The 13487-nt window shown below is 39.1% G+C and overlaps 1 protein-coding gene across 2 annotated transcripts in view; it reads right to left on the bottom strand.

Moving 5' to 3' along the window:
- The window catches only part of LOC134789698 (fibroblast growth factor 22), a 373859-nt gene extending 361543 nt beyond the window's left edge, over nt 1-12316 (bottom strand). The window contains exons 1-2 of one of the 2 annotated variants that reach the window (XM_063760326.1): nt 12069-12316; nt 11460-11675 (exon numbers count right to left, since the gene is read on the bottom strand). The gene's annotated coding sequence lies outside the window, so the exon portion shown is untranslated. The remainder of the gene's footprint in view (nt 1-11459; nt 11676-12068) is intronic. The other variant, XM_063760317.1, reaches the window with a different exon arrangement.
- Nucleotides 12317-13487: the final 1171 nt, after the last annotated feature.

Here is a 13487-nt window from a genome sequence, read left to right as displayed (position 1 = left end):
ATGTATTGTGCAATAGATAGATTATGAATGAATGAAATCAGGACCTACTCGTACATTGACACAATAAAATGTAGCGCATCGTGAGCGGATCAGTAACTGTAGTCTAATTGTCACTAGTGTTTGTCACATTGATATAGCAAAGTTATAAGAATCAAAAGCAAATGTTTACGCTGCGCTGCGCTGAACTTACAGGCGGAATAAAGTTTTCCAGTATTTGAGACTCGAATAAGTAAAACCAGGGTCCAATTATTGTTTTATCAACAGAAGTAACGCGTTTCCGAAATGTGTGGCGTGACGTGACGGATCGAATTTATGTCGACCAAAATTACGTGAGTGACCCATTATAAAAACTATATATTATTTAACGGAATGCGGAATAATTGTCCCACGGTGTCTGGCATTTGTTTTGTTGTACGTTGTACTCGATCCACGAACGGAACGGATATATCCGTCTTGTCAAAAATTAGCTGTGAAATATACGACTGCTACTTCTTTTATTTTTCTTAGCTCTAATCTTTGGCTACACATACCAGTCTATGTAAAAAACCGTCATCAAGAATTGCCATAGAGACAATGTCTAATGCTACGAAACGGAAAATAGCCAATAGGTGTGACTCTCATAAGATGTGGGAACGATCTCGTGTTGACTGCGGCAAGGGACTGATTAAATTATGGCCATTATTGGGGATGGCTATGTCCGACATAGGATAACCTAGTCCCTTTTGGCTGATGTGTTGATAACGATAGTTTATGTACACTTAATCTGGGATTTCTCATTTCGCTATTGATTCTAGAAGAGTTAATTGTATTTTTATGTGCAATAAAGTTTGAAATAAACAAAATAAGAGTTGTAAATTAGAAAAAAAAAAATAACAGCTGACTTAGTTATATGGTGTTATAAAACTGTTGTACGACTCTATAAATTTTGCGGTTGATAAAGTTGACAACATTGATGATTGGCAATCCAGTTGTCACAAAACATTATGGTAAGACCTCTTCTTATATTGTAAAATTTGTCTACATTAAGTAAACTCTTTGATATAAGCAAACATTTTCATTCTTGATTTAAATTTTAGAACAGGAATGTGAATGGCCGCTTCCGCTACATTTCGGTAGTGATAACGCTGGTATCTTATCGCCGTCGTGCGTGTATACTTTCTAGTTATCACGAAATCAGTGCTAGGTATATCGCGGTACGCGTGTTGGCGGCGGTTATCGAGGGAAGGGTTAGAAGACAGTTTACATGGCATATACATATTTATAGTCAGCAGTAGCTAAGCAGGCAAAGTGCTCAAATTATCTGAAGGGTCAGTCCACGTACAAGTAATGTTACTTACTTACTTAATTTTGATTAAACGTAACATTTATCTAGAAATGAAATAATATCTACTTAAATTAAATCCTGAATTTAAATACCACACATAAAGAGTAGCACGAAGGGCCATCTTCCGCCCGCTGTTGAGCATAAAATATATTACAGGTTTTTATTTTTATTACTCTAAAATTACAATTGAATTATTAAAGAAGAGAAGATAAAATGTAATTCCAGCACCAAAAACATTTTCTGGAAAATTGGCAGCCAAGACGTACTACGTTTTAATGTACTTAAAAAAATATATCAGATCTCAGTAAAAGTGCAGATCCAATCCCCTAAGCCCGGACTTTCCTAACCCTACACCTTGATGGAAAGTGGAAAGACAATCTATCCGTCATCCCGATATTTTCTTTTCGTTCGGCGTTTATCTAGGTCCCCAGGGTAACGATTGACGCTTACCTTCCAATATAATATCAAATCAAAATTATATCATCTATAATGACGGCCTGACAATGTCGTCCGATCCGCTTTTCTTCAGAGATTTAAGTATTCAGTGTAAACGTCAGGGTCGCCTATATATAGCGCCGCGCGAGGTCGCTCAGACAACGCTACGCTAATTACCTAATAATTGTGAAAGTAAATACATGCTAGAAAGTAGACTAGAATATTGCAATTGAATTAAATTTCCAGAGGGCTGGCCGGTATTTTGCTCAGCGTGTAAGCATTGCCTTACAACCTGGCAATGCGGTTACCGTTCTGGGCGCACTTCTCGTCGGCACCGATTAGAAGGACGTTTTTTCACCAATCAGACTAGTAATATGGCCGGATCTTTCAGATGGTATTCCTTTTATGCTTATCTTGATATCATATTAATGCTAAGAAGCAGAGTTTCGGATTGACAAGTTAAATAATTATATTTTTATGTCGTACGCCGAAATGCATACCATGGAACATGGACCTCTATTACCTAAACTGACACCTTGTGTAGCCCATGATAACGAAATAAATGAACTTTGAATTTTAAACTCAAGTTAATTTATCGTAAGAGATCTACATAATAGGTATAAGAATAAAATCATTATCGTATTACACATCTATATCAACATCCAAGTCGGGAGCCACGTCAGCCACGTGATCCGACGCGATAATCTCTCGGATCAATAGTTCCAACAGAAAGTGTGACGACACAGACATATATTATTATTGTTTTAGAAGGAAAAATTCATCGTCTCGAGCGAGACTCGAACGACTCCGAGATACCAGCCCGCGGCTCTACCATTTGTATTAGCAACACTTTTCTTTTGAAGCGTTGAGGTTTTTTTATTATACAAAATATTAATTGAGGTATCTTTAGCAGACGTCTCTTCTTTAAAACAAATTAATTTATCTATGTACAGTGGCCCCGAAACGATCAATCATTATCAATCTCATGTGATTGGCAATCGCGATTAATCGTTTACAACCCCAATTAAAGCGAATATCAATCTGTCTGAAAGCGATTAACAAAAATTTAGATTGACACCCATTAACAGAAACTGAGCGTGTCTGTGTCATTGAAAATCGCTACTATTATTTCGTTTCTGTCTCCCCTTCATTTAGTCGGATTTGTTTATTTATCATCAGTATGATTCAAGATTCAGACTTGGCCGATGTAAGTTTCACATCTAAATCGCTCGACCACCACCAGTAAAACTTCTTGCATCATGCGACGTCTATTAACATATATGTCTACTTGAGGCTTAGTTATAAAAACTGTTACTGTTACACACTGTGTCATCGACTTCATATATTGTAGGTTACATTTTATACGTATCACACATATATCTCTATGCTAATGAATAGCTTAAACACACGTAAGTAGTAGGCGTGTAAGCCAATTCTACTAAGTACGAGTAGCTGTATGACGGAGTTTCATTGTCCAATGATGTATCTAGTGTCTAGCGTCTGGGGTAAACGTACTATTATAACCTATAATTTAAGTACAGTCACCTACAATAATCTTGCACAACGAAGAGCGCAGAAATATCGGACACTACTGTATTTGTAGATGTAGAGCCATGAAAAGAAAAATAAGAAACAAACACAGGCTTATTTTAGTTTAAATAAAAAAAAATTAAGATTAAATTTTAATCTGATTGAACAAAACTAGGCCCACCGTAAATTTTAGGAATAGGTTGCCAGGTGGCGCCCAGATCAAGAATGCGACCACAGATATGCTAAAACTTTTCCAAAATTGCGAAATTTTCACATGAAAAAAATGAAAAGTTTCCTGTAATTTCCGAGATTTTTTTAAAACTTTCCTCAAATAGCACATCTGTACCCTACCTACAAGGACGTATTGAATTATATTAAAATCGTATTGGCCGTAGACGCTGTAATACGCAACTCTTTATCTTAACCATTTAGTTACGGAACCCAGGGCCACCCCACACTAGCGTCTCCCGAGCGTCGGCGTCTAGTCAACTCTATGGCTGCTGCTCGACGCAACGTTGACGCAACTGCGCAGCAACGCCATTTTCCATAGGTCTCTCTTAGATGCGGTACCCAGGGCCGCCCTACACTAGCGTCATGCGCATAAAAATGTTGCGCCAACGTTGCGTCGAGCAGCAGCCATAGAGTTGATTAGATGCCGACACTCGGGAGTAGTGATCCAAAGGACTCGAGCCTTTTAGCTCTTTTTTTAGGGCTCGCCTCATCTCTTGATGCCTAAAAGGCTATTTAGCTCTTTAGCCCCCGAGCCTAATTCTATTTAAGAGCCTAGACTCTTCGGGCTTAATAAGGTTATTAGCCCCAAGAGTTTAGGATCTTAAATAGAACCAGGCTCGGGGGCTAATGAGCTAAATAGGCTTTTTTTAGGGGCTTAATAAGGTTATTAGCCCGAAGAGTCTAGGCTCTTAAATAGAACTAGGCTCGAGGGCTAAAGAGCTAAATAGGCTTTTAGCCTTTTAGGCTTCAAGAGATGAGGCGAGCCCTAAAAAATCGGGCAAGTGCGAGTCGGACTCGCGCACGAAGGGTTCCGTACCATAATGCAAAAAAAAACGAAAAAAAAAAGCAAAAAAAAAACGGTCACCCATCCAAGTACTGACCACTCCCGACGTTGCTTAACTTTGGTCAAAAATCACGTTTGTTGTATGGGAGCTCCATTTAAATCTTTATTTTATTCTGTTTTTAGTATTTGTTGTTATAACTTATTTATTTACTGCGACCTTTCCGAGAAACTCCACTATTTGTTCTCAAGCGGAAAGTGAAAGCAAATATCCACTTTATACACAAAGTTTTATCGTAATCCCTAATTTATACGTCCTTATTACTAAGTGATAAAGAAAGATAAGGAGTTATTAATTATCGGTTATGTATTGTGCAATAGATAGATTATGAATGAATGAAATCAGGACCTACTCGTACATTGACACAATAAAATGTAGCGCATCGTGAGCGGATCAGTAACTGTAGTCTAATTGTCACTAGTGTTTGTCACATTGATATAGCAAAGTTATAAGAATCAAAAGCAAATGTTTACGCTGCGCTGCGCTGAACTTACAGGCGGAATAAAGTTTTCCAGTATTTGAGACTCGAATAAGTAAAACCAGGGTCCAATTATTGTTTTATCAACAGAAGTAACGCGTTTCCGAAATGTGTGGCGTGACGTGACGGATCGAATTTATGTCGACCAAAATTACGTGAGTGACCCATTATAAAAACTATATATTATTTAACGGAATGCGGAATAATTGTCCCACGGTGTCTGGCATTTGTTTTGTTGTACGTTGTACTCGATCCACGAACGGAACGGATATATCCGTCTTGTCAAAAATTAGCTGTGAAATATACGACTGCTACTTCTTTTATTTTTCTTAGCTCTAATCTTTGGCTACACATACCAGTCTATGTAAAAAACCGTCATCAAGAATTGCCATAGAGACAATGTCTAATGCTACGAAACGGAAAATAGCCAATAGGTGTGACTCTCATAAGATGTGGGAACGATCTCGTGTTGACTGCGGCAAGGGACTGATTAAATTATGGCCATTATTGGGGATGGCTATGTCCGACATAGGATAACCTAGTCCCTTTTGGCTGATGTGTTGATAACGATAGTTTATGTACACTTAATCTGGGATTTCTCATTTCGCTATTGATTCTAGAAGAGTTAATTGTATTTTTATGTGCAATAAAGTTTGAAATAAACAAAATAAGAGTTGTAAATTAGAAAAAAAAAAATAACAGCTGACTTAGTTATATGGTGTTATAAAACTGTTGTACGACTCTATAAATTTTGCGGTTGATAAAGTTGACAACATTGATGATTGGCAATCCAGTTGTCACAAAACATTATGGTAAGACCTCTTCTTATATTGTAAAATTTGTCTACATTAAGTAAACTCTTTGATATAAGCAAACATTTTCATTCTTGATTTAAATTTTAGAACAGGAATGTGAATGGCCGCTTCCGCTACATTTCGGTAGTGATAACGCTGGTATCTTATCGCCGTCGTGCGTGTATACTTTCTAGTTATCACGAAATCAGTGCTAGGTATATCGCGGTACGCGTGTTGGCGGCGGTTATCGAGGGAAGGGTTAGAAGACAGTTTACATGGCATATACATATTTATAGTCAGCAGTAGCTAAGCAGGCAAAGTGCTCAAATTATCTGAAGGGTCAGTCCACGTACAAGTAATGTTACTTACTTACTTAATTTTGATTAAACGTAACATTTATCTAGAAATGAAATAATATCTACTTAAATTAAATCCTGAATTTAAATACCACACATAAAGAGTAGCACGAAGGGCCATCTTCCGCCCGCTGTTGAGCATAAAATATATTACAGGTTTTTATTTTTATTACTCTAAAATTACAATTGAATTATTAAAGAAGAGAAGATAAAATGTAATTCCAGCACCAAAAACATTTTCTGGAAAATTGGCAGCCAAGACGTACTACGTTTTAATGTACTTAAAAAAATATATCAGATCTCAGTAAAAGTGCAGATCCAATCCCCTAAGCCCGGACTTTCCTAACCCTACACCTTGATGGAAAGTGGAAAGACAATCTATCCGTCATCCCGATATTTTCTTTTCGTTCGGCGTTTATCTAGGTCCCCAGGGTAACGATTGACGCTTACCTTCCAATATAATATCAAATCAAAATTATATCATCTATAATGACGGCCTGACAATGTCGTCCGATCCGCTTTTCTTCAGAGATTTAAGTATTCAGTGTAAACGTCAGGGTCGCCTATATATAGCGCCGCGCGAGGTCGCTCAGACAACGCTACGCTAATTACCTAATAATTGTGAAAGTAAATACATGCTAGAAAGTAGACTAGAATATTGCAATTGAATTAAATTTCCAGAGGGCTGGCCGGTATTTTGCTCAGCGTGTAAGCATTGCCTTACAACCTGGCAATGCGGTTACCGTTCTGGGCGCACTTCTCGTCGGCACCGATTAGAAGGACGTTTTTTCACCAATCAGACTAGTAATATGGCCGGATCTTTCAGATGGTATTCCTTTTATGCTTATCTTGATATCATATTAATGCTAAGAAGCAGAGTTTCGGATTGACAAGTTAAATAATTATATTTTTATGTCGTACGCCGAAATGCATACCATGGAACATGGACCTCTATTACCTAAACTGACACCTTGTGTAGCCCATGATAACGAAATAAATGAACTTTGAATTTTAAACTCAAGTTAATTTATCGTAAGAGATCTACATAATAGGTATAAGAATAAAATCATTATCGTATTACACATCTATATCAACATCCAAGTCGGGAGCCACGTCAGCCACGTGATCCGACGCGATAATCTCTCGGATCAATAGTTCCAACAGAAAGTGTGACGACACAGACATATATTATTATTGTTTTAGAAGGAAAAATTCATCGTCTCGAGCGAGACTCGAACGACTCCGAGATACCAGCCCGCGGCTCTACCATTTGTATTAGCAACACTTTTCTTTTGAAGCGTTGAGGTTTTTTTATTATACAAAATATTAATTGAGGTATCTTTAGCAGACGTCTCTTCTTTAAAACAAATTAATTTATCTATGTACAGTGGCCCCGAAACGATCAATCATTATCAATCTCATGTGATTGGCAATCGCGATTAATCGTTTACAACCCCAATTAAAGCGAATATCAATCTGTCTGAAAGCGATTAACAAAAATTTAGATTGACACCCATTAACAGAAACTGAGCGTGTCTGTGTCATTGAAAATCGCTACTATTATTTCGTTTCTGTCTCCCCTTCATTTAGTCGGATTTGTTTATTTATCATCAGTATGATTCAAGATTCAGACTTGGCCGATGTAAGTTTCACATCTAAATCGCTCGACCACCACCAGTAAAACTTCTTGCATCATGCGACGTCTATTAACATATATGTCTACTTGAGGCTTAGTTATAAAAACTGTTACTGTTACACACTGTGTCATCGACTTCATATATTGTAGGTTACATTTTATACGTATCACACATATATCTCTATGCTAATGAATAGCTTAAACACACGTAAGTAGTAGGCGTGTAAGCCAATTCTACTAAGTACGAGTAGCTGTATGACGGAGTTTCATTGTCCAATGATGTATCTAGTGTCTAGCGTCTGGGGTAAACGTACTATTATAACCTATAATTTAAGTACAGTCACCTACAATAATCTTGCACAACGAAGAGCGCAGAAATATCGGACACTACTGTATTTGTAGATGTAGAGCCATGAAAAGAAAAATAAGAAACAAACACAGGCTTATTTTAGTTTAAATAAAAAAAAATTAAGATTAAATTTTAATCTGATTGAACAAAACTAGGCCCACCGTAAATTTTAGGAATAGGTTGCCAGGTGGCGCCCAGATCAAGAATGCGACCACAGATATGCTAAAACTTTTCCAAAATTGCGAAATTTTCACATGAAAAAAATGAAAAGTTTCCTGTAATTTCCGAGATTTTTTTAAAACTTTCCTCAAATAGCACATCTGTACCCTACCTACAAGGACGTATTGAATTATATTAAAATCGTATTGGCCGTAGACGCTGTAATACGCAACTCTTTATCTTAACCATTTAGTTACGGAACCCAGGGCCACCCCACACTAGCGTCTCCCGAGCGTCGGCGTCTAGTCAACTCTATGGCTGCTGCTCGACGCAACGTTGACGCAACTGCGCAGCAACGCCATTTTCCATAGGTCTCTCTTAGATGCGGTACCCAGGGCCGCCCTACACTAGCGTCATGCGCATAAAAATGTTGCGCCAACGTTGCGTCGAGCAGCAGCCATAGAGTTGATTAGATGCCGACACTCGGGAGTAGTGATCCAAAGGACTCGAGCCTTTTAGCTCTTTTTTTAGGGCTCGCCTCATCTCTTGATGCCTAAAAGGCTATTTAGCTCTTTAGCCCCCGAGCCTAATTCTATTTAAGAGCCTAGACTCTTCGGGCTTAATAAGGTTATTAGCCCCAAGAGTTTAGGATCTTAAATAGAACCAGGCTCGGGGGCTAATGAGCTAAATAGGCTTTTTTTAGGGGCTTAATAAGGTTATTAGCCCGAAGAGTCTAGGCTCTTAAATAGAACTAGGCTCGAGGGCTAAAGAGCTAAATAGGCTTTTAGCCTTTTAGGCTTCAAGAGATGAGGCGAGCCCTAAAAAATCGGGCAAGTGCGAGTCGGACTCGCGCACGAAGGGTTCCGTACCATAATGCAAAAAAAAACGAAAAAAAAAAGCAAAAAAAAAACGGTCACCCATCCAAGTACTGACCACTCCCGACGTTGCTTAACTTTGGTCAAAAATCACGTTTGTTGTATGGGAGCTCCATTTAAATCTTTATTTTATTCTGTTTTTAGTATTTGTTGTTATAGCGGCAACAGAAATACATCATCTGTGAAAATTTCAACTGTCTAGCTATCACGGTTCGTGAGATACAGCCTGGTGACAGACGGACGGACGGACGGACGGACGGACGGACGGACAGCGAAGTCTTAGTAATAGGGTCCCGTTTTACCCTTTGGGTACGGAACCCTAAAAAAGAGCTCCAAAGGCTCGAGTCTTTTGGATCACTATTCGGGAGACGCTTGTGTGGGGTGGCCCAAAAATATGAGATTAAAATTACTTTGGTTGTAAGATGCACCTCTACATTCTAGTGTGGAAGTCTACGTGTGGAACCCTAAAAAGTAGACACAAATCTTAGTGTAATAAATGCGTCACTAGACGAGCTGTCATCGAGCCGTTTTGAGGCCATTAGCCTCCGATTGTGGCTATTTTTCAGCCTTATCTAGATTTTTCAAGTCTGCAAATGATGGATTAGACATTTTTCAGGTTAGCTGTCGTGCCACGAAAAGGGATTAAAATTGACAAATAGTATACCTACGTGATCTAACTCAGGCATTTTCTTTCTGTAATTTTTATGTCATAAATGGATGATCGATGAGAGACAGCCAAAAACATATTTTATACTTTAGTCCAAATGTCGAATAACAGTTTGCACTATTTTCATTGACTGTGCATTTAGGCGGCACTTGGCGCCAAAGGGCCACCACACACTAGCGTCTTTTGAGCGTCGGCGTCTAGTCAGCGCTATGGAAAACGACGTTGCTGCACAGTTGTGCCAATGTCGCGTCGAGTAGCAGCCATAGAGTTGACTAGACGCTGACGCTCGAGAGACGCCAGTGTGGGGTGGCATTGATTTATTGCACGTAACAATACGTGGACATCTTAGTGATTGACGATATTGTCTTTAAATGCGTTTCTTTTCTTTAGAACCTAAGATGTAGATCTAGAAATCCACGGCTATTATATCAAATCAACTCAGACTTACACGCGTGCACTGAACACTGGCCTTGACGGCTCCCAAACATATTTAATCAGCTGGTATCTCTCTCTAGTAATACAAAACCTTAAGTTTTATGTTCCAACCTATGGGAATGATGAAACATCTGATCCAATAAGAAACTCTTAAAAAATCCGTTGACTTCTTAATTTTTGAAGTGAAAACTTTTTTAGCGGCGCTGTGCACTTTTTGTGATGGGGATAATATGTTAAACTCGCGACAGCGTAAGACGCTTCGTAAGACGGACACGTGACCTGATCGAAAAACTGTTACAATGTCATACTTCTGCCGGCACTCTAGGAGTGCAACCCGTTGTTTTTTTTATGGGAAGATGTTTACTCTTCTTATACTTAAATGACCGATTTTATTTTAGCTGTCGACTTTTTACGTTACGTTAAATTTCGAACTACTTACATCAAATTGCGTAAAAATACTTACCACCAGGCGGACCGTGTCTTTGTTTACCACCGACGTGGTATAAAAATACTTTTGAAAACACAGGAATTGTAAACTCTCACTTTCACTCTGTACCTATACCCACATAATTAGGTATTTCTACTAAGTACCTACTTTTAACTGCCATTAACGAATTTAATTTGACCGACAGCGGATATTAAAAAGTATAATTTGTGCCAAGTACGTTGGTATGTCGAAATGTTATCACATAAAGTAGAATGCAAGTGTAGGTTGCAATACAGTGGACTTACGAGCCAGACCTGACAAATTTTATAAACAAAATATCTAGATTAGTGAAAATTTTGGTGTTTCACTCAGTAGCAAAGTTTATAATTTATAATTTGAAATCCTCGCAACGCTCTAGGCTCCACTTTCCGATCCACTCGCTACGCTCGTGGTTCAATTTTGGAGTCTTTCGCTTGCTCGGGTATCAATATTAGCACGAAGAGTTAAAACAACAAGAAAACAACAGGGGCAACCCCTTGTAAAAAAAATAACTATTCACTATCACTTTATTGCTCAAGTATTCTAAAATAAGTTATACTCGTATACGTATGTGTGGACTATGATCATGATATTTTCCATATTTTATTGGGATATGAACGCACATGATTTTTCTTGTTACGTGCATGGCTCTGTTTACATTAGTTAGGTTAGGAAGAAGCATTTTCAGTGGTAAGTAAGTATGTACTAAATTGTCCGTTTTTCTAATTTGAGTATTAATTCCTAACATTAGACACATTTAACTACCTATGCAAATACCCAGTTATAGTTATGCGAATAAAAACGAAATTTAAAAAATCCATATGTTTGCAGTGTTTCGGCCAAGTCCTGAACATTTTTTTTAAATGATGGCAATTATCTCACCTGTATCAATAGTCCGGTAGGGTCAGCAGTAACCGTACACTTTCGAATGTCCACACACTAGGTATTCTTCCAAACCGCGGTGTTTCCTAACATCGATACTTTCGTACTGTTACCGAGATCGGGTTCACTTGTGGTTAGTATCTAACACTGCATTGGCAAAACGAAATCGCACGGGGAAGTAATGGATACTAGTAACATTTCTCACCGACCACCCAGCTGAAATACACAATATTAATGACACTAACACTTCAACACTTTGCTTAAATATCACAGTGCAAACGATCCGATCAATCGATCACGGCGAATTATTAACCTCTAAGCCGAAAACTGGCCAACAATTAGCGCGGCGGAAACTTTTTTTTGCAAACTTTTTGCCTGGAGCGTTTCGTAACAGGCCGGCGCACAAGTCATTGCACTGAAATCGGCCCAAATCTGCCACCGTGTGCCAACTTTGAGAAAAAAAATTTTCACCGCGTCAACTTTTCTCTAACTGCAGCGTTATGCAACGAAAAGCCGCTCGAAAGCGCCGCCAAAAATTCTAACCTCAAAAAAAATTTTTGACGGTTCGGTTGCACTGTGGTATTTTTTGTTTGGTTGTCACGTGTTTACCTATTTTATTGGATCGGTAGCGAGTTTGTGCGCGCGTGGGGTCGCCGCATGGCGTGACCGGTCGGGCCGGGGTCTCGCGCGATACTGCCGGTGTCGCGGCTCGGCTATCTGGAGCGGCCGATACAGTTTAAACCTCTTCGGACGTAGAACGTCCCCGTAGCGTCAACGCGCGTAGGGTCAGAATATTCACCTAACACTTGGACCCATTAGGGCTGAAAAGCTCAATGTGAGAGCGCTGATAAAACCCCTGAAACAGCGTGAAAGGTTAGCAAGACGTTACACTACACTCTAGTCGTTTAAAAAATTATGCGTCTTCATATCCTCTACGCCGTTACTTTTTGAAACGATTGCTAGCTCTTTTCTAGAGCCGTATAGTTGCGGGGTAGTAAAGTGATAAATCAAAATTAAATACTCGCAACTTCTAACTTTGATAACTGTTGTACCTGCACCTACACCTCGCCAACCCCCATGATTTTACATATTGAAAAATTTCCAAAAACTGAATCTACTACCTACATACTACATCGCTACATGCATTTCAAATTAAACCATAAATTATAAGATTTAATTTATATTGTATCGCTACATTGTCTCCTAATTTAGTTTGGTAAAATCTGGTTTAGTTAAAGCGTTAGCGCACATTTCAGGTGACCATGTTCTATGATGTAATTTTCGGACACTTGACCGATTGCTTCCGCGCCCCTAACCAGAATACAGCCTTTCTTACTGATGAAAACTACAAGCATACACACTTGAATACTGCTACTGCTACGCGACTTCAGTAGTAGCGCTAAAATAAATATTTACTTTTATAAATATTGTAGCCGTAAATTAAATTAGAAAGTAGACGGCGCTGTTTGCAATTGACGTGGACGACTTGAGCCTATACGGAGACGAAGATGACGGTGACTCCGAGCTCGAAGGACTCCATGAAAACGATTCATTCTGTTCACTCCCAGATGATGGCCAACCTGCATCACCACAGACCCCTGCAGTAATGGAAGGAAGTGCTCAGTTTGACAATGAGGTCATTGAGGGCCGCCCTGAGGGCCAGTTGTCCCGGGCAGAAGGGGGCGAGGAGCCCGGCGCCTTGCCCGCGGGAAGCGCCACGAGCGGACCGGTACCCGTTCCACCCGAGCCTGCTGGTGGACGGGGTGTGCGATCCACTAGAAATAGGAACGCTGTTTATAAGACTTAGTTATTTTGTTTTCCTGTAACTTGTTATTTTTGTAACTATTGGTGGAGGGATTATGGTATATGTTGTCGGTAGTTGGAATTTGTACCACCTACCCTCAGGAGTCTGTAATTAGAGGTTAAACTGTTAACGTGAGCTCCGTGTTTCTATATCGATTCCTAGTCTAAATACCACAATATGTTTTATGTTTTGAGGTGTGTTGTAAATAATCTTTAAAAATACCT

Source organism: Cydia splendana, chromosome 1, assembly GCF_910591565.1.
Source record: "Cydia splendana chromosome 1, ilCydSple1.2, whole genome shotgun sequence".
Taxonomy (NCBI): domain Eukaryota; kingdom Metazoa; phylum Arthropoda; class Insecta; order Lepidoptera; family Tortricidae; genus Cydia; species Cydia splendana.
The sequence above is the reverse complement of the archived record's forward strand: the minus strand, read 5'-3'. Positions and strand labels throughout refer to the sequence as shown.